Source organism: Polyodon spathula, chromosome 13, assembly GCF_017654505.1.
Source record: "Polyodon spathula isolate WHYD16114869_AA chromosome 13, ASM1765450v1, whole genome shotgun sequence".
Taxonomy (NCBI): domain Eukaryota; kingdom Metazoa; phylum Chordata; class Actinopteri; order Acipenseriformes; family Polyodontidae; genus Polyodon; species Polyodon spathula.
The window spans coordinates 43,036,981-43,059,423 of NC_054546.1; the positions used below are offsets into that span (position 1 = coordinate 43,036,981).

The 22,443-nt window shown below is 36.0% G+C and overlaps 1 long non-coding RNA gene across 1 annotated transcript; it reads left to right on the forward strand.

The window, feature by feature from the left end:
• Positions 1 to 364: 364 nt before the first annotated feature.
• LOC121326192 lies at positions 365 to 21,398 on the forward strand. Its single transcript, XR_005951433.1, has 3 exons — positions 365 to 641; positions 5,044 to 5,119; positions 21,005 to 21,398. It is a non-coding gene; the product is annotated as an uncharacterized LOC121326192 (long non-coding RNA).
• The last annotated feature ends 1,045 nt before the right edge of the window (positions 21,399 to 22,443 follow it).

Genomic DNA, 22,443 nt, shown 5'->3' on the forward strand with positions numbered 1-22,443 from the left:
TTGCTTTGATCGACCAGGCCTGCAGTTAAGCCTATAGACTATAGTAATTGTGACTGGATATGTACTCCTTTTCTCCTGCTTATTTGTGCTTGATAAGTGGCATTAGCTGTCATTTATTGTTAAGAAATGTTCATTTTTAGATTAACATTTCTTCTGACAGAGCTAAAATGGTAGGTAAATATTCATTAGTTATTAATAATATCATTATTTTTTTATTGATAGCTTGCATAAATATAGGCTAGCCTAATGCTGTTATTATTAGCAGCTCTAGGGGCTAATATACTATAAACCCATAATAAATCAGTAGCCTAAAGAAAGAAAGAAAGAAAGAAAGAAAGAAAGAAAGAAAGAAAGAAAGAATAATTTCACTCAGGTTTTGAATCGATAAGACTACATAACCCAGGCTACAATATTAAAATTACGATTGGCTAACGTGGTTGTCAAGGATACCGGAAGCCCAGCGAGCCGGCTGTCTGGATGTGTGACGTCATCATTCATCGATAGACTGCTTTCACAGCAATAATGACTTCCCTGAGCCCAATGGAGCTGGATATGGAGTTTAGAAGAAAGAGGAGCCACATACCGGGACATGTTAAACATTTTAAGGCCGCTTTTGTATCACCCAGATGAAGAGATAAGAGGTAAGTAACGACTGTATTGTTTCTAAAAACTGCGCACCTGAACCGTTTAAGCAGTTTCATATACGCAGTCTATCGCTATCGCGTAAGGGTCACACCTGTACTGCAGCTGTGGAGTGAATTTAAAAGGTTTGAAAATAAAACTTCACAAACCAGGAAAGTAGTTTTTATTTTCTACTTAGCTTATTGCTGCTGTTTCGTGCTGACAATACAAATTAAAACGCACGATATGATGTAGACTGCACAGATACATAACGTTTAAGAAAGTGCGCACTGTGCTTAAAATCATAATAAATACACAATCCATAAACAACACAAGACTAATACTTCTTGATTTGTTATACAGTTTGCAGTTTAATATTATACCGCTTACGCTTAAATTATGCTGATGATAAATGTCTATTACATATATTTTGTATTTGTTGGTAATTATTGTTAATTGCATATAAATAAAACGACACAATTCATACATGTAGTAGTGTTTTTGTTTGTTTTTAAGCACACAACACCAGGAACCGAAGCACGGGTTATCAAATGTTCAGTTCATACGCGTTGAATAAATGAAAGTAACCGGTGTGCACCTCAGGCAGCCAGTACAGAGCTCCAGTACTAAATGCCTGCGGGAGGAAAGGCGCAATCTAATTCGGATTTGCAGACTATTATTAGCAAGCATTGCCCATTGTAGTGAACTAAATACTGCATAAATACAGGGGTCGTCTAACCTAAATAGTTACTGTATAGCAAGCGTTCCCAGCATGCTTGTGCTGCTGGTTGAAGAGTGCATGGATGTGCCCGCATGCCTATTGGTAAGGTACTCATTATTTATACATATACACACACCAGATTCCGGCAGTTCATGTGGATTTCAGCATTTCGAAATCTTGTGTCCTAACTCGATTAGTAGACTGCTCACATTTGCTTTGATGTATTCGCTCAGGGCTTTTGCCACTTGGCAGTCAATTGACTTTCTAAATAGTTTGGCTTCTAATGCCGCGGGGATATCTTCTGCAAATAATGAATGGCATTTATTTTTTAACCTTGCATTTATTTTTAATTAAATGATAAAAAAAAAAAAAAAAAAAAGTGTGTGGTATGTTAGTGCAATAAGTGTATGTTGTTTAGTACAACGGTACTATTTATATTATATTCCAGTCCCCTTAGTTTTATTCACAGATTATTTAAAATAAAAATGATTGTATGTGTAATAAATTTTATTTTACTAACATACACACACATGTTATATATATATTATATATATCTATCATATATAATATATACTATATTATCCTATATATATATATATAGATATAAATTAGTATAAGTATACTATATCATATGTATGAAATTGACAATTCGTCGATAAGTGAAAAGACATGTCATAATTTAGTCAATTTTTTATAATTTGGGTTTAGAATTTAATTCAATTATTGAATTAAATTTATTATTATTATTATTATTAAATGTCCTCTATATATCAATGTGTGTGTTACTTGATTAAATAGAAGTATAAAAACCTACCGTTATTGAAATAGATCCTCAAAGGGAACTTTTTGAGTGTCTCCTTTTTAAGCATGGCCAGCGTTGTGAAAGCTGAGGTAAGTAAGCCAGTGTATCAGTAAATCTGTGTTCTCTCGAGTACCTCAAGGTAAGAAAAAAAAAAAAGCACAAGTTTACAGTGTTGCAGGCTGAACCAGTCTGACTGTAAGTGATACTTCAGTACCTGTATGAGACAAATAACTCAAAAAAAAAAAAAACATTTACAGGTTTCCCAAACATGTGTTTTGTGCACCACCCTAATGGACACTGAACAGATAAACACCCCTGTAGGAAGCAGTTAGCCTTTCTCAGTCTATTGCTGTGCTTGTCACCTTCATTCCTTGCTAAATTTGGAACTAATTTCTCCAGAAGAAAAAAAAAAAAAAAACCTGTAATATTTTTTTTTATGTTGTTTCATATCCTTTTCATATATACAAAGTGTTATAAATCAACACAGTTGCATCAGCATTACATAAAACATATCCCACACTGGGCTTGTGCAGATATATTTTCATCATTATTGCTTTTAATTCTGCAGTGTAAGTAAGCTTAGATGAAGCATACATAATGTTGTAGTTTCCTATGGTGGCCTCCTGCTGTTCACTGCATCGAACGATTGATCTTGTTTTGGCCTTGTAAATGTAAACAGGGTGAAGTGTACTATCAATGTTATCTTCTTCTAAGGTTAACTTGGCTTTTGTGCGCAGTTTGTTTTTCAGTGCAAGGCTCTTTATGGCGCTGTTGAATAAAGAAGTTGAAACTATGTGTGGCCCTTGAGGAATCGTACAGATTATTGGATTATATTGACTGTGGGACTTCAACTTGTACGAAAATGTTTTTTTGGGTTTTGCAAAGCTTAGACATCTACTGAACCAGATCTAGACTTCTTTGATCTGATATGGTCTCGGGAGATCATGGAGGGGAGGGGAAGGGGGAGGGGTGGTGTTCTTTAGATTGACAAGACTTTTAAGTTATGTTGCAAGGAGACATACATTTCTGTATGAATTGGTGATTTGTACGGACAACGGCCAGGCCATTATTATATTTTTTTGTAATCGCAGGCAGTGACAACGCATCTGATATTGAAACAGTTTGAACTGTGCATTTGATACATTTAAGAGCAGTGAATATTTAGTTTCACTTTTTATTGTAAAACTGCATTTCTAAACTTTTTTTTTTTGCACATTCTCAAAGTTTTTTTTTTTTTTTTTTTGCAGCTGTGTTGTAAGCAGAGGAAGGTTCTGTCATGAGGCCTTACAGGGAATTCCTGCTATTATTATTATTATTATTATTATTTATTTATTTATTTATTTATTTATTAGCACATGCCCTTATCCAGGGCAACTTGCAGTTATTACAAAATACCACAATACAAAGCATCACCTTACAAAATATCACAGTACAGAAAATCACATTAGAGTTGAACAGTTATAAAGTACAATAAAATCAGTAGGCAATAAGGTCAAATTCAAATAAGAGCAAAGTAAAAAATACAGTAAATAATTACTTTTAAGAGCGAGTTCGACCAAGAGCAGTTAACTTATTGTAAATAAAATATTTGTTTATACGAGTAAAGTCCACTAAGAGCACATAGGAAGTACGATAAATGGATAAAAACAATTTCAAATAAGAGCAGTTACCAAAAATGTGAATATGAGTAAAATCAAGTGTACAGTGAATAATTAAGAGCAGTAGTAGAATACGGCAGGGTATGTAGCAGAAGAGCCCAGAATGTACAAGCAAATCCTCTCCACTTTGAGCAAGGGGTGGTCAGTGTGTACATATATCATTAGCACTGTGGGTATACCCGCTATTCTGTGCTTTATTTAATTACACTAATAGCTGTTGTGAGTCTGAGCTTTAAGAAGAACGTCATATATCCATATATTTATTACAGCCTCTTCATGCATAATCACTCTGGGTACAGGCAACACATACCAAAAAAAAAAAAAAAAAACTAGCGCAAAGAATGGCAACAGATTTGTTCCGTCATATAATTTTGCTGTCTTTGAGTATACTTAAAGGATTATGATTGATAATGCTGTCTCGACAAAGAATGACTACACAGGTGTTCATCATTATCTTAATTAAGATCCTGAGAAAACATCTTCTTCAGAGTGAATTATGAAGGCAGATGCTTTAAAAGATAATTGACCTCGACTTCTTTTTTTTTTTTTTTTTTTTGCACGCTTTGTGCACGTTGCAGCAAAAAAAAATATTAATAATACAAAACATGCTCGGGGTGTGTGTGTGGGGGCATGATACAAATCTTGCACAATATGTTTTAAAGGAGCTAAAATATAATATTTCATTTGACTTCTGTATTGCATAAAGGCTGGTTTCTGTTAAAAGTACTGAATGTAAAACAACAATGTTCTCAAGATATACCCTTTTTGAACTTTCAACCGTCTTTCAAGGTAAGTGCATCACTCCACACAGCACAGACCACACCACACTCTGCAGACTCATCAGAACCCCTTGCCTGCCTTCATGGTGTTAATAACACGTGTGCCTCAGACTGCTAGGAAACCAACATTCCTCTAGACGTGTTGCACCTGCTGTGCGTTACCTGAAAGGGCCCTGATTTACTGCATGGTTATTACCCCCTGGAGCAGCGCAGGGAGAGTAGAAGTGCCAATACAGGAACCCACAAAAGAAATGAAAGAAAGTGGCTTGCATCGGGAGTGAAACGCATGGTTGCTTTCTAATACTCCCACACATTTCAGAGCTTCGTTGATGGCCACAGGTTTTGTTGTAAATATAAAGTTTCACCTGAATTGTCTTTTTCTTTTCTTTTTTCTTGTAAAGACCCGTTTGGTAATGAGTGGGTCTGGCCAGGGTTTAAGTATGCACTTCTGATTCATTGCAGGGCTTGAGCTGGGACCCCTCGGCTGACAGTGATGGATCATTGGTTAGCACTCCCCGTGTGTGCTGTGAATGAACAGGTAGACCACAAAGAACTTCTCGTCTATCCCAGTATTGTAGTTGTAAATGTTGAACTGGCCATCTCAGGAATGATTTCCCTTCTTGCAGCCACAAGCAATTTCCATGGAAAACCCATCATGGTATGAAAAACACCACACCGTATATTAAACGTACATGGTGCATCATATCTCTCTCCTTTTTTATTACATTTTTTTAAGCTTAGATGACTTTGTTATTTTTCCAAGCCGTATATTAGACCAAGCTATGATATTCCTGTCTTCATTACTGATCCCGAGAGGAAGTGCTCATTATATGTTTGTAGTAGAATGTTAACAGTAGGCTATGTTTCTGAGAGCCGTTATTAGTTTGAAAATGACTACACATTACATTTGAATAGCTGTTCTAAGGCTGTACCTTTTCAGTTTATAAATGCAGAACCTGTAATTCCTCCCCACTCTAAAACCTCAAAAACAGCAGTAAAATAAAACCTGTTCTGTACTGTATGTGACAATTGCAGCTATCATCTAATAAGCATCTGTAGCTCTCGATGAACATGTGCAGCGACAGCTTGACATAGCGGAATCTGCAAAAAGTTTCAGGTATAACAAGATATATATTTATATGAGGGAGTAGCAGTTTTTAACGTAACATTTCCATACATCTCTTGGATGTCGTTGTGATATTGGCTGGGCTATCTGCACAACAGCTTGAAATGAGGAACACGACGTGCAGTGTGAGGTGCTGGGCGGGACATGTCTGTTAAATATCTACAATTATATGTCTGTGAAGGGAGTTGTGTGACCCTTCCTGACTCTTGATGTTACCTTATTCCCATACAGATATGAATGTGATTTTTACTTTCTTTAAATCCTGAAGTTACTGAATTTGTACTTGCACTAAAATTAGTTAGAAGTATTTTTAATTGAAACTTTTTTTTTATTATTACAAAATCTAAAATAATTTTATTTTGGCAATGCATTTTTATATTTAAGTTACACTGGTTTTGAATATTTTTTAGATTATGTTATTTTGTAGATTATGTTCTGCTCTATATTTTAAGTTCTCAATTAGAAATTGAGAACTTAAAATATAGAGCAGAACATTTTAAAATTCTTTCCTATAATTTCCTAAAATTTTTTAGATTTTTTTTTTTTTTTTTTTTTTAAGTATTAGTTTCCTTCAGCTAATTTACTGATTAGAAAAAAAAATCTTTATTTGCATCATGTGGAAAAGCATCATTGATTAGCCAGTATATAACTTTGGCAGATAGTGCTGACTTCATTTGTGGGGACTTGTTACTGCAGCCACAACAGCAGCAGAGGCAGTAACAGCCATGTAAATGAACCGTTTGTATATATTGCAGTGATGGCATTTCCTTCCTCCTCCTGTGTGCTTTCACCAATTGCTCACCGTGAATGGCCGTCTCAGTGACTGCTAAGTGTTTAAATGATGGCACCGTTATGTGAAGTGATTTTGAAAGGAGAGATTTCAGACAGAGATTACCTCTGCGCTCATCTCCCCCGTATCACACTGTCGGCTCCTCTGCTTTATGACTGATTTGTTTGTGACACATTGCAGGAAGCAGTCATTGATTTTTCAATATTTTACCTAAAAATGATTTACAGTTGTAACCATGGGGAGGGATTTCCGATGGCTGTCAGCACTTGGAAGTCTGGGATAATGTTCCCTGCTCCATGACAAGACACATTACCTGTAATGAGCACAGCAACTGAAGGGTATGCTTTTATTTTAGAATATGTCAATAACCCCGGTGACTAAACGAATATTGATTCAGCATAATGAAGCCTGAGTAATGTGAAAACGAGCCCTCGCAGCAGCCTGCTGAAAGAATTCCTTTTATCTAGAAGCAGCAGTGGCTTCGTTCTTCACTGCTGCTGTGTGAAATGATGCAGATTATAGGCAGATCATTAGCAGATTCAGTGCCATTTCTCAGTATAAATACTACACATGGGCCCAGCTGATGACAGATATTGCTGTTAACCCTTCTGTTTGCCTCTGTGTTGTATACAGCACAGTGATTAGGAGGCATGCTGTAGGGGCGTGTGTTTGCAGCAAAACTGTTTGAAATGCAAAGTTTCAATCAGGCAGCAGGTTTAGGATTTGTATTTATTTATTTATTTTTTCTGTTTGCCTTTCAACTAACAAAACCACCGTTAAATATCAGAATAATGGTTTGTACTGGAATTTCACTTATGTTCACCATTTCTCTGTTGTAGTTGTTGTTATTATTAATAATGTAACTAACTTCGTTTCTTCTCAGTATTTGAACTATTATATTAGGTATTTTATTAAATTAATCAATTATTTATTTAATTAGTAGCACATAGGGGTTCATTTTCGAAAAAGACAGTAACGTCAAATAAAACGCACAGTGTGTGTGTGTGTGTGTGTATATATATATATATATATATATATATATATATATATATGTATTAGATAGATAGATAGATAGATAGATAGAGATATATTTGTGTGTGTGTTTTACATAAAGCGGAGATCTGTTTCTAAAGTCCTAAATATGCATTTTAAATCAGCACTGCTTTCCATTGTGCATACAAGGTAAATATCCCCTTGTGGTGGTATTCATCCAGTGCACTGCAATCTAATTTAGTTTTGGAGGGTCTGTTGAGAAACTAAAACCTGGACAGTTGCTGGATTGTATTCAGGTTAAACACTTCTGGTGTGTCTTACATACCCAGTGACCACAGATCAAGTAGAGGAACCTGGAATAGAGTAACACAAAGCTGAGTCCACACGTGGTCTTCCCCGGTCACTGGACAGAGGTTCAGGCAGGGACTGAAAGACCACGAACCTTTGAAATGCTTAAGCAACAAGCTGATTTTAATTTTTAATTTAATTTTTTTTTTATGTAAATGTGCTCAAATCAAAGCCCCTTTGTTGCTTTAACTCTGACAGTGGGCAAATTGCTGGGAAAAAAATACCAGCTGCAGGAGTTGCTTGAAGAAGCTGCATGGCAGATGCTTCCTTGTGTTTCTATTCAGACATCTTAGTTTTGTAGGAACTAGTTCTGTGAACTATCTGTGTAAATGGCGTGGTGTGGTTTCTTGGGGATTCCTCCGGGGCCTGCGTTTTGTTTAGGTCATATTCTACCCCAACAGAGCTTTCTACTAGTCCAGGGTACATGACTGCAGGTCACAGTGTGGCACTACAGTCCTAATAGCAATAATGTCTGTGCTGTAGAGTTATTGGTAGCATGCTTTGAAAAAATGTTCTGTCTATTGAAAGACGTTTGGAACATTTGTGGTCTGTGTTAAATGTCCAGATTCTTTTTTTTTTTTTTGCTTTGAAGTCGATTCCTCATGACAAATCTACATAAATATACTGTTCCACTTCATTGTCCACGATTATGAATTTATGTAACCTCTGACTGCAGTAAAATCAACTGTCAAAATCGTATTTGGTTAGTAAAATCTGGCAAGTATCCAAGGAATTATTGTAAGAAGTAAGATGATGCAGTCAAACCTTTTCAAAACTATACAGGCTAGTGGGTCGTTCAGCCCCTTAATTAAGAAATGCTTCTGGTAGATACAGGAGCCCCAAACAACTGCTCCGTGCTGCTACCTGTAATTTGTCAAATTATAGTGTGGCAACCGTTCAAATTAGGAAGTCACGTATTCTTTATTCGGTACTTCGGTAATGGAATTCAAGGATCCTCTGGGTACTCATGAGCTCATTGAGTTTCTTTTGGGTTAAACAAAACACACTTTCAACCGTCATACTGACGCTTCTAATTAAATCAGGTCCTTCCTTGCACTTTGTATACAGTTTTTGTCTCATTAAGTCGTGGAGTAAACCGTACTTGGAGGTTGCACATAATTGCAAAGGATTTTCAAATTAGACTTGTAATGTTTGCACGGGAGTATAAAAAGAAACAAAAATACAATGGCATCCCAGACAGGAATTTTCATTTTGAGGTACTGAAAATCATAGTGATGAGCAGACATCTGGACTCCACGCTGATTGCTGTACACTGGAAACAGAACGCTTCCATGTCCAAGACACCTTCATTTTAAATAATTATATTCTAAAATGGTTTTCATTTAACCACTTTAAATACAGAATATTGAATTTGTCTTTGCGGTTTACACTTCCCTGGCTCCGTACACTCTACAGTAACCCCAGTGTTTCTGATTAAGCTGGCTAATTTGTAGGATGTTAATCTGAAGATTGGAAACTTCAATCTAAAGTAAATATACTAATTTACAGTGCAGGACAAACATGTTCTTGGGTCTATACAAGTAAATTCTAATGCATCACATTGCAGCAGTGGTACCCTTTCAGTAGTTATAACTGCTTCATGTCTTTGATACACTATCTTATTTAATTTGTTGCAAACAGGGAAAACTTCCATATAAATTGGAGTGTATTTGAAATGGGTGAACATTTCTTTAATGTGTTGTTTATTATTTTTTTTCACCCCCTAAAGAGTGATAAGGTTAGCTTTATAGTAGTACAATGTCAAAACACTTGAATATCCATATGGCTTTGTAGTAAAGTTTTTGTACTCATATATCAAAGCATCTAGTTATGTTATTGGGTAATGTCATTACAAAAGACACTGTAAATGCGTTGCTGTTTTAGAAGGTGCTTCATGTATACTTTGACCTGCTCCTGGCAATATACTAATGTAGTCATACTGATTGAGCTTTTAATAAACAGAAAAATAGATACACTTAGAGCAATTTCCATCAAACAAGAACAATTACGGATAAACTGAAATACTGTTTTATTTTTTGGGTTGTATACATTTTTATATACAAGCCCTGTCTATAAACATAGTCAACAGAATATCCACATGAACAAACAACTTGAACAACCTAATTTGAAAATGTATTGTTGCAACATACATAACCTTTCTGTAGATGTAATTAAACATAGAAAAAGCCACAATTGATGAGCGATGGCTATGTTTGAGTTGCTGTATTATTACTTTGGACAAAACAAACAAACACTTGCAGTCTTGCAAATATCCTAAATGAAGGTTTCCTCTCTGAAGGTCTAACAGTGCATTTTAAAGTAAATCCACCTTGTGGACCAAATCGAGGAGATGTATTTTTTATGAAGTAATCTGAACAGTTTCACTGTCCTATCCAGCTGTATTTATTTAATGAGAGGTGTGTTTTTCTTTTTCTGCAAGGACAGAAAGCAGTATGTAATTATTTCCCAGGCTTAACATCTTAGACAGCCATGGTTATCAATCACTTGCAGGACATGCACCTGTCCTTGGCATATGTTGTTTGTCTTACTTTTGCTAACTAGCTGGATGATATAAAGAATGCACTGATGTTGTAATTAGTTATGAGTTTATACACTTTTCTCAGTGCTTTTGTAGACTCAAGAAATATTTAATAGGCAGATAAAATGTACATTTTATCTATAAAATAACTGCAGTTTAATTAAGCGGTTTAATAAAGGAGTATTTTACTGTTTGATTTGTTTATTCAGTTAAATAATGCTATTTGTATATTCTGTTTAAATCATGTTAAATATCTGTGTATACATAACTTCTTTAATTGCATTCATGTTATTGCACATGAATTCACAAATTACACATGTTTTTAAACTTGTGATCAGCCAGTAGTGGTATTTGATCTACTGCAGTGAACTCAATAATATTAAGATATAATTCAACAAATGCATTGGAAACATTAAACACAGGCTAAACATTATTTGGGGGAAAAATAATGTTATTTGTCATTTGAATATTATATTATTTATGTACATAAGAAATGCAGGACTCTAATGGATTTAATCAAATCTTTTAAACATAGATATCAAACAAAATTACAGAAAATGTGAACAAAAATACAGATCAAAGAGTCAGAAGTTTTCAGTATGAAATGTGACACACTGTCAAAATTAAAACATTACCAGGTTAGTGTCAGGTATGACCTCCCTGAGTGTGTCAGTCATGCTGATAGCAACCAGGCGATCTTCATTACTCAAGCGAGGCATGGTCATATTTTTCACTGTTCTTGCGTTGATTAAAATTATGTCTTTTCGAATGGCTCATTATACAGATTCTTAATCAACTAATTTTGGCAATTATAACTCAACGCAAATACCAAACACTGAGCACCTGCCGTTTTTATGAAATCAAATGACTTGAGCTCAGTATTTTGTTATCCCAAGGAACAATACTACTCAAACAATCAACAAACCTATCTGCTTACTATTTAAAATGTAAATAACATTATGTATGTGTCCAATGAGCTGTTAATGTAAAACTTACTGTTGCTTTTTCATTGTCTATCAGTGTGTGTGTGTGTGTGTGTGTGTAATATATATATATAATTAATTTATTCTAGCCTATACTTGTTAAATCCTGTACTGTATTAGCCTTCACTGACAGCCTGCCTGTGTCCAAGGCAGTCCTTTCACAGCCTCCTTGTAAATGAGTTGCAAATCTAAACAGTAAGGAAAGGAGGCCATGTGACCTCTGACAAACCTTTAGGTTGCAAAAACAAGCTTCTGCTTAACCTCAGGAAGTACGTACTTTTTGTTGCTCTTAACTTGATATCCTTGTGCTAGGGAGCCGTTAAAAGGATCCAAAACTAACTTGCGATTGAAGACTTTGAAGTAGGGGGGTATTTAACAATTCACATTTCTACATTTCAGAGTCCAAGAACCTCTCTCTCTCTTGAAGCTGGACAACCAAAGCAAATTATTATCCATGCTTGCAAGAAGTTTAGTTTAGGGCTGAAGAAAGGAGGATGTTTCTGAGGTTGCCTTGTGTTTTGTTTTTTTTCATTACTTTTAAATTCGACTTTTTTTACTGTAGACATTAGTGTGTCTGCTGTTATGTTTCAAATCGAATGCTGATATTTTTTATTTCTATTTTCTTTTGAGAGCACACGCACACAACACTCTTATTGCTGGTTATTTGTTTCCTAATCTTGTGCTACTTTCTTCTTGGGATTTTCTTTTTCTTTTTCCTGCTTAATGTGTTTATAGTATCATTTCCATCTGTGGTTGCTTACCTTTCAGCATTAAAACATCTGCAGCCCAAACTGGTACACACACACACACCAAACGAATGCAAATGAGAGAAAGAGAAATGGATATGTGGCAATATCAAAGGCATGCTGCTGAAGCACATCCTCCTGAAAATGTCAGCATACATTTACTGAAGCATCAGGTGACTGGGGAGAGGCACATTTTCAAGTGGTTTGCTGCGAGCGATGCTGAAAGTAAACAAAAGAAGCCTGACAAGTAAAGCCTCACACCAGAAAAAAGAACATCATTATAAGAGAATCAATGGAAACGTTGTTAAGCTCAAGCATATTTGTGTTTCAGAGTACATTTTTAACAGACAACTTTGGCTAATCAGACTCTGTGCAGTGTTGCGTGTAATTACTCTACCAACAGCTTAGCACTAGGTGGGTTGACTTGTGCTTCCTTGTCTTTCAACATCACTCTAATGTTTTGCAGACACGAAAGTTAAGCTTTGGTTCAGTATTTTTGGAAGCAGTCATCTAAGAAAACAAAGAAGCTGGTCCTGAAATGAGACCTTGCAAAACCCTTAGTGGGCCTGCATTTGAGAAACCATGAAATGATGCCAGACTCCAATAAAAATATTGTTATTGACTCAGGCCAGAAACAAATGAGTTCACTGGGACCACAGCCTCCTCTGTACAAAACTAAATGCATATGTGATGGTGGTCCATTATGAAAGGTGGTATTTAAAATAAAGATTGATTGATACCTTTTAATGTTTTTATTTTTTTAAACGGTATACAAAATATTTTTTAGAAGAGGTCATTTATCTCCCATGAAGTGTATTTTTTGAAAAATAAAAAAAATGGTGCAAGCTTTTGAAGTATTTTGTGAAAAAAATGTTTTTGCTCTTAGAACTCTTATCTAGTAAATTCCTGAACATCATCATAGTAATAATATCTTACCCTCTGGTAAGACATTGTATTTTATCTACTCAATCCTAAACCATAATAATAATATATCCAGGCTCAAATTGATGGGTGTTGGAGGCCTGTCATTGGTCAATCTCACAGCTACTTATTTTTCATACAAGACGTAGCTGTCTGAAAGTCTGTCTGCAGTGTGTGTGTGCATGCATGTTGATCAATTTCATTGCATCACTGATGCCTTTGTCTTATTAAATATAATTTCACTGTGATCTCTGCCCACTCTCAGGTGTGCATCGCAAGGACACATTAAGCAGCTGTCTTGGGCTGGAACTGCTGCACGAGACCCTCTGTCAGCCAACCCGAGGAGCTGTAAGAGTCCTCACTCTTTCAGTAACGAAAAGCTTATGGCTCACGAGAATTATTTCATTTCTGTGTTTTACCCCCTTTTGCCGTATGCCTTAAATCACATCTAACCAACGAGTTGGGACTTTTTAAAATTTTTTGTCCGCCTTTTAAGTAAACTCCCCAGCAACACGCATTGAGACTGTACGATGCATGCAGAGCGATCAGGGGGTCGCTATTATGGCATTCAATGTGGGACAGCAAGATTGCATTTTTTTTTTTTTTTTTTTTTTTTATCATTTAAAATGCTGTGTTAATGCTGTAAGAGATGAGTAAAACACACTTTAGGATTTTTTAAACCTATATTATTTTACCATCCCTACATTCCTATCCAGGAGTGGATTCCAGGAGTTTTACTTCACCTCCTGCCATAACATTCCATAGTTGTTAAACCCTTTTCATTTCATGGTTCACAAGCTTGTCAGCAGAACAGTAACATCACAGTAACTCTTTCGGCACTGTGGGTTGGAAACCAATCCTTTCCAAGAAGTGTAAACTCAACAGTATCTCATGATTTGCTACCCAGGCAGTTTTTTATTTATTTATTTATTTATTTTTTAACGGCTGCTGGACTATATTATATGTAGCATATGAACAAAGGCTGTTCAGGAGTTGACAGTTTTATGCCACGTGGCAAAGTCATGTGCGGGTCTGATTTTTATGACCTGCTCCCGGCCCGGGACCCACTACTACACAACCCGACTCCGCAATCCGCTTGAACACCATTTTCTATCCCGCAACCCGACCCGAACTGGCAATCCAATAATTAAATGACATTCTTGCTCTGTTAACTTAAAGCACTAATTTTCATTAAATCTAAAAGTTCTTTGTTCCTGTTTGTTTATTTCTATTTTGACTACGATAAATGACATATTGAAACCTGTTTCTAATGACAATTTGTAGAATCACTTTTTCAAACCACAGTGACACGAAAATAAAGAGAAGAGAAACTGCAAGAGCTTTATTCCAAATAAAACCAATATGAAAAGATGATATTTAAATTGTTGTTGCCGCATTATGGCAGTATAGTTTAAATTTAAATCATGTAACAAGAAGAGTCAGGAAAATGTTTTTGCAATATGGGACAAAACAAAGACATACCATATTCCAAAAAAGATATACCATGTTTGCTCCTAAACTTGCTGTTATTAGTAATGACAAACAAAATGCATTTCCAATAATGTCTACTTTTCAAAACAAAACTATTAATTAAAAAAAAAAAAAAAAGTAATCGCATATTCCAGTCACTACTAAATTAAGTTGAAACATATTGCTTTAAACTGAAATTGTACTTTTAAAATGTATTGTTGAAGTTACTGTGTAGGAAAAGGATATCTTCTACTTGGTTTCAGTTCTTCTTTCTTGTACAACGAGCCCAGCAGTTGAGAAATCTCTCTGTTGGAGAACCAGGTGCTGGGATTGCCAACACGAAGTGAGCCATTTGAGCCAAGCTTGGATGAACAGAAGTGTGGTCCTTCAACCCATACAGGAGATCCAAATGAAAGTCTTTGTTAGTTGATGTAACATTATAATTCAACTGGTGGCAAAACGTTTGTGTCATCACTGGAGTTCTCAACATCGGCTAAATTGTCAATCTTCCCGGTCATTTTCTTTGCAGGTATGCATTTTGTTGTACCTGCTGTGGCACAGGGTTGTTCCTTTTGGTCCAGAATCTCAGTCATCATGCATTGCACTTCATTATGGACACTTAAAATGTCCTCCTCGCTTTCCAGAAGTTAGAAACTTTTCAGTTTTGGGTGCATGAACATGATGATTTTGTGTAAGATGTGAACTTCAAATTTGTTCAGTGGAATGGAAAGGCATTTGCGTTTTCAATGAAGAAACCTTTTCGTTTTGCACATTCAATATGTGAGAAAAGGCTAAGTCCTGTACACAATTTTTTTTTTTTTTAAATTCATACCCAAGCCCGACCTGAAAATTAAATTTTCACACCTGCATCTGAACTGCAACCATCAAACAAGTCGACGTTCCGACCCGTGTACCCATGTGAAAGTATAAGAGACACCATGAATGACGATATGTAAGAGAATGTGATTTTAACTCAAAATGATTCACTTTCAGGATTCCAATTCAGTTTAGCACCATGTTCTGCATGTGTTTTAACAGTAGTACTTATTTATTTTAAAATTAATTAATTAGTAATTCATTGTTTGCTTACAGGTTTACAGCTTACAGGTCAGGAGATCCTAAGCACTGTGGTTTAGTTAGTTCCAGGACCTCCAACTAATTTGTGTAGAATAAATATATATGAAGGTTTTATTCTACACATTAGCTGAGGTCCTGGAGGGCAAAATGACAAGAGGTTACTCGTAGACTCTGTGTTTAATTAATTGCAAAATGCTCAAATTGCTTTTACAGTTGTTATAAAAAAGTGGAATCCGTGTTGCCAGTACTCAGCCATAATTAGTACCCCGGGGAATTAAATATTTAGCATTAGTAATGTTACAGCACTTGGGACACAAATTTCTATTTTGGTAATGAAAGAAATGCAGTGTAAGTGCAAATGGCTGAAACGACAGCTGAGACAACTGAAACAGCCTGGGATATTTCAATAAGACACCTCATTGGACAGCTAGTCTTGCCACATTACTCATTTGTAAGAAATCTGCAAGTTTAATTCCCAGGGGTAACGCATTACCCAAAGTATTTAGATTTCTAATTGCATGAATTGCATTTCTAACTAACACTCCCTGCCAATGTCTTGCCATGAGTGGGTGAAACCCTTAGCTTTCTCCCAAAATACCCCCTGACATGATTCCATGTTTTTGTCATTTTACAAATGCAGAGAAGGGGGTGGTTGGGGTATGGGCTCTTGTTTGGTTAAAGTGTAATTACATTTTGAGTGCAATTGCTTTCAGTGATACAACATGAAAAGTCTGAAACTGAGCTTTAATGAGCTGTAGTGGGGAATGCTTGCAGACCCTGAGGGATTCATTCACCAAATTAACTGCAGAGAAGTATTTGGTTTGGACACACTGACAGTTGAGCTGCACTTTAAGCCAGCTACAGAGCTGCCTCCCTTTTCATTTTAAATGAGCCATGCAGGAGCTTTAAGAACTCGACTGCTCCCTTTTCATTTTAAACACGCCGTGCAGGGGCTTTAGAACTCGACTGCTGCAAAGGCTCTGTTTATCAAGCGGCATTAGGTTACCTACTGATAAGTAATAATAACAATTATTTAGACTAAACGTCTTTGCTCTCAGCTCGCACTAGGATTTTAGATTTATAAACAATATGTGAAAGTAGTTTTAGTAGCTGCAATTATAACATCATTAAAAGAACTGGCTCCTTCATATTTGGAAAAAGCAGAGGGAGAAAGATAATCTGCTTAAAATATTTCAACAGAACTGACCTCGCTTTGACCTTCTCATCTAAAAATTTGTTTAAATTAACACCGGCTAATTTTACAAAAAAAACACAAAACTTTTTTTTCGAGTGAATTCAGCATTAGCACTTTGTTGGCAGTCTGATTTTTCTTTAAAATATATATATATATCATATCATATGATTTATATTACTGTATACCTTTTCCAAATCAGACCACAGTATCAAAATAATGTAAATCTCTGAAGAAAAACATTTTTAATATTTGTACAGTATACTATATATTTTCCTAAAACAATTTTATAATTTTAAAAATACATTTCTTAAAACATTACCATTGAACTGCAGAGTGTTTGCAACAGGTGTGTGTGTGTTGTCGGCCTTTGTAACAATAAGTATTTCAGACTATTTCAAACATTACAGCCTCTGTGCTTGAGTATCACTGTGATTGCTTCTTTCTCGTTATGTAGGTAAACATTTTATTAATCAGTAAATTAAATCATTAGGATGTCAAGTTACCATTACATCTTGTAGCAGTCTTAATGCCTAATGTCTTTTTGCGGATAGTAAGTACCCTTTGTGGTTTCTTTGGTGCTTGAAATACAAGTGGAAAGGAATTATAGTAATTTCTATCATACAACCAGATCTGTTTCAAATGAACCCTATTGGAATTCTGCATTGCAGACCACATGGACTGTGCAGGGCTCACTAGGCATAGTTTCCAGTTGATACTGTAAAACCTGTACTCCGTTGTTATCCATTATTTAATTCCATGTGTTAGAAGGGGTGGGGTGGGGTGGGGACGGATGGATGTATGGACCCACAAACTTTCCTTTTAGGGTAATCTACATTATACACTTGAAGCAGATATGCTATTTGGGCGATCCCAGGCTGTTTCAGTCCGAGAATATGTAGGATTCTATTGAGATGACAGTACACGGAAGAAAACTCAAGCTTCATGAGCTTTTCCAGAGAGAATACAAGTCCTTTGTGCCTCGGAAGAAAGTGAGACTTCTGAAAAACGTTACCCTTCTTCCAGCGTTTGTGCGACACAGTATTGATCACAAAAATAAAATAAAATACGCCAGATAGATTGAGGGACAGATCCTGACTGAGCAAATCAGATTTCTTTTCAATTTACACAAAACAGTTGTGTATGCAGTGTGTGTATATATACAAACAAGGAGTCTTTTTGAAAGAGTCTTTATGTAAACAACTGTCACTCAGCAGTTTTAGTTGTCATAGCAGTGTATATTTTCTTGAATTACCCACAATGTTTGTTTTCCTTTTATCAGTCATCAGCCCATCAGCCAGGCCATTCACAACCACTCCTGGCAGATCATCAGGAGACTTCAGAGTCAATGGAAGTTCTGCCCTTATTGTGTGAAGCTGTTAACCGTTTTTGTGTCTGGCAATATTACAAGCAGACAGTGCACTAAGAGGAGCGATGGGAGGAAATGAAAGCTGCTCTAACCTTGTAGCAGTTAGCTGAGATGGCAAGTCTCTGTTGACTGATACATTCTCAGGCCCTGATGTTCCTGCAGCTTCATTAAGTAACATGTAGCAGGTCTGCTTTGAAGCCTTGTGTAAGTTTAATTAGATAACATTTAATTCAGCCCAACATTTGTGTCAGTTTTTGTGAAGGCAAGACTCTGTAATTAGACAGGCTGGATCAGGTTTCTGTCACCCTTAGAAGTAACCTCTCACTCGAATTTAATGCCAGCTTCTTCCACAGTGCAGTGTTCCACTTTGTCAGTGAACTGAGTTTCTTTCTGTCTTTACGCTTGAACTGTAACAAACCTGTCCTGCACTGCATCGCTGACAGTAAAAAGAATCATCCCCACAAATGTGAAGGCAAATGAATTGATGCTACTTAACAGCAATATTGCTCATCACAGCAACGTTTGAACATAATTGGATTAAGCCACGAAGGTGTGGAGCTGTGCCCACTTATCTAATTACTGTTCTGCTTTGTTTTGGCAAACATTTAACATTTCATTTCCACAATATGACTGTCTTCCCCTGTAGTAGAGCATTGTGCACACACACAGACACACATGTTTGCATTCCTATACTTGTGGGGACTTCTCATTGACTCTCACTATATTTTTATTTACTATTACTAACAAAACTCCACACAGTGAAAGTCGACAACAAACTAAATATTTTGGCACTTTTATTGTGAATTTTTTTCAAGAATTACTGTCTTTAGGGGGACATTTTTGTCCGCACATTGATAGTGATACCTGCCCACACACACACACACACACACACCTCATCGCTTTCACGAACAAACACACACATGTACATACAGCCCTGACACATTTACACACCTACCCTGCAGTAATGTCTGAAGTACTTCTATAGCAATTATTGAAATGCTTCTAAAAATTCAAGAAAGCCTAATGGAACTTTTTCCCGTTAATTGGAAGGTTGCACACATTATTATGTTTCTTTTAACATGCATAGCTGTGCATATTTTTTAATCTATACAGTGGGGGGAATTGCAGATCATATTATATATTTTGGTAACAATATTTTAATGAATGTTTGATGCATTTTTTTATAGGGTCAAATTTTCTATGTTCTATATTTTACTAGGGTGGGGCATGCTAATAACACTTAATTTCAAATACTGCACAAGGTCATTTCTAAAAATAAAGTAGTGTTAATATAAATTTTAAATGCCAACATTTTTGCTCAATGTCTGAAATTCTGGAGATGTTTCTTGCATGTTTTTAAATAACCTTAAGCTGATATTTGAAGTTGTCTTAAGAGCACAGTGTTTTGTGAATTGTTGTCACAAGCGCCATTTAACTGCTGTGTATCCTCAATCTTGAACCTTCCTTACAGTTTGAATATCACTTACTAGAAAATTTCTGTTCAACATCAATATCAACAGCATCAAAGCACTCTCACTAAACAAACCTCCCACTGCCAAACACAGAACCTCGCCCTGCAAACAGCTCTACACAACCTGAATACATAATTTGTTGTGGAATAGAAATAGTCAAACAAAATGCTATGTATACAACCTGTATATGCAGTACTAATACAGTGTGCATACAGTGTTAGCATAATAAAATAAATAGTCCTATTTTTTAATAAGTGTGTTGCTGATATTAACTGAACATCCCTGTATACTTGCTTTAGGCGGTGACAAACTTGCCAATTTTCAAATTTGCTAGTCGTTTGGGCAACGTCTTGTTGTAGAGATCAAACTGAGGTAATGATTGCATCTTGAAACCTTTTTTTCTGTTTGCAATGTTAAGTGTCTTAAAAATAGGCAGAGCTGATAAGGGCTTGGGACTAAATAATAAAAAAATTAAAAAACAAGGGGATCAGCATTAATTAAAATGCATTTTGGATTGCAGTTTAAATTTCATACCACTGTTTTAAAGAAATGTTCCATTATCCAAACAATTATATAACCATGCAATAAGATGTAGCCTTAAACTGACTGAAGTGGTGCTATAATTCTTGATTTAATCCAGACCATGGCAGCCCAGAACAAGAACATGTGTGTGTGTGTTAATTTGGAAAGCAAAACTCAAACCAGAAAATAAACAACATTTAAGAACAAGTTAGCATGGAAAACCGCATGGTGACTAAAATGCAAGTAAAAGAAAGATCTTATGCCTTGAGTCTAACATTTGACAAATTGCTGGTGGCAGTACTGTAGCAAGACATTAATTGCTTATTTAGTACCAGGAGTGATGATTTGTATTTTTCTAAAATATCAGAAATGTTTAACGTATGTATTCTCCGGTTGGGTGAATGTAAAAACAAACATGGTATACACACCATGCATAATATATTAGAGGGAGCTGGATTTCAGCAAACGTGGAAGCAATAATCACCAACAACAGTAACAGCGTGGTTCACTAGACTATGAGATGTTATCAGACACGATATGCCAGATTACCATCCTTGTACAAAATCGAAATTATAATTTCAAATTGAAACAAATGAAAACACCTGGTTTGTGACACACTACTTCACCCTTGTGAGCTGCTTGGGTGCAGCGCTTCCCAAAATGAATGATTTCAAATTGTTGTTGCTGCTGCTGCTGCATGGAAAGGTAGAACGAGATTTTTTTTTTTTTTTTTTTGACCTAAAAAAAAATGATGTAACACAAACAAACCTAGAAAGACTGCTTTGTTTCTGCAACCCATGGTGACAACACATAATAGTTATTAATCTAAAGTGTGCTGTATTTAAAGGTAATTTGGGTCTTGTGTTGCTTTCCAGGGATCGACCTATGTAGTACCGAAGTCTTCCAAGCAGCCTCAGGTAACCTGTGCTGCCAGCCTCTGCAGACTGCTCAGAGACTTCTGTCAGCATTGATTTCCCTGATGAGGATGAGGACTATGATCCTGCCAAGGTGCAAGACTGGGATTCCTTGAATCCCGAAGCTGAAGCCGACAGAAGAGAAACGGTGTGAAGATGAAACAGCTGACAGAAGTATCGGCACACCAGAAGTAGTGATCACACAGGCAGATGAGGTGGGTGATAGACCCAACCTGATGTAAAATTCCTTCTCATCTAGGCTGATTTGTATTCATAAATTTCAGCTGATATACACTACACTTGTACCCCTTTGTTTTCTCTCTTCGCGTGTGGACCCTTTTTTCCTAAAACATTTGCTGTCTTTGTTCTCACTCTAAATGATGTCTCTGATCACTTCAAATAAATAGCACTGCTGACAGTTTCTCCATTTTTTTTAATCTCGGCTAATTTAGTGCTCTTGAATGTCTTTCCTCAGATTTTAATTGCATGTTTTGGTATTTTGCATTTCTGATTAGTGGTTTTGTCCATAGCTGTGTTTTATTTTTTTAAATTAAGAAGTACATGTGATTATTCAAGCATTGAAGCTGCTAATGTTACATTGTGCCAAGTTGAAAATATATATTTTTTTAGTGAGATGCACCATATGGGAACCAGAAGTCACTGTATACATGGAAGTGATGTTACTGTACATGTGGCCTGTGTCTATAATGGAACGGAGAAAAAGAAAGTAAGTAAGTTCAGGGTGGTGAATTGGCTTGCACTGTCCTAAACACAGATTCCCTTCATAAGCTCATTTTACTCAGAGTTGCAGACATTCCAAACTTTAAAGTAGATCTTTAGGGACGATACAGTACAGCATAAATAGGCCTTTCAGTTTTTAACAATGTCTAAACAGGGATGAAATGTATTCATTTCCAAGTCCCTTGCTGTGGCAGATCCTGTTGCATGTGTACTGTGTCACTGTATTTAGTTGTGATTTGTTTGACAAAACTGGTTAAGTCAAAGTTTGAAGTACAAACTAATACAAAGATTCCTTTTATACCCGCATAGAAGATCTTTCTCATTGTCGAGGTGTTGCAATGGAAGTGCTGTTCCAGCCCTCCGGGGCTCATGCTGCACAACGCCTTTGATATCTTTAAAAAGAACGCCAAGCTGAGTAAATAGAGAAGAGAAAAGCTTGTCTTAGTTAGTCATGCTAAGTGTCATACATTTGGAATTATCCTGATGAATTTGACAAACCATTAAAGTAAGTTTATATATATATAAATGCAAACCACCCACAGACTAAGTAACACGCTTATTCTAAAAAGTCTGTTATACAGCTATTTTCTTTTTATAATATTTCTAATAGAGCCGACAAGGTTTATGTTTCTTATAGCTGGTTGTTTTTTTTTTTTACA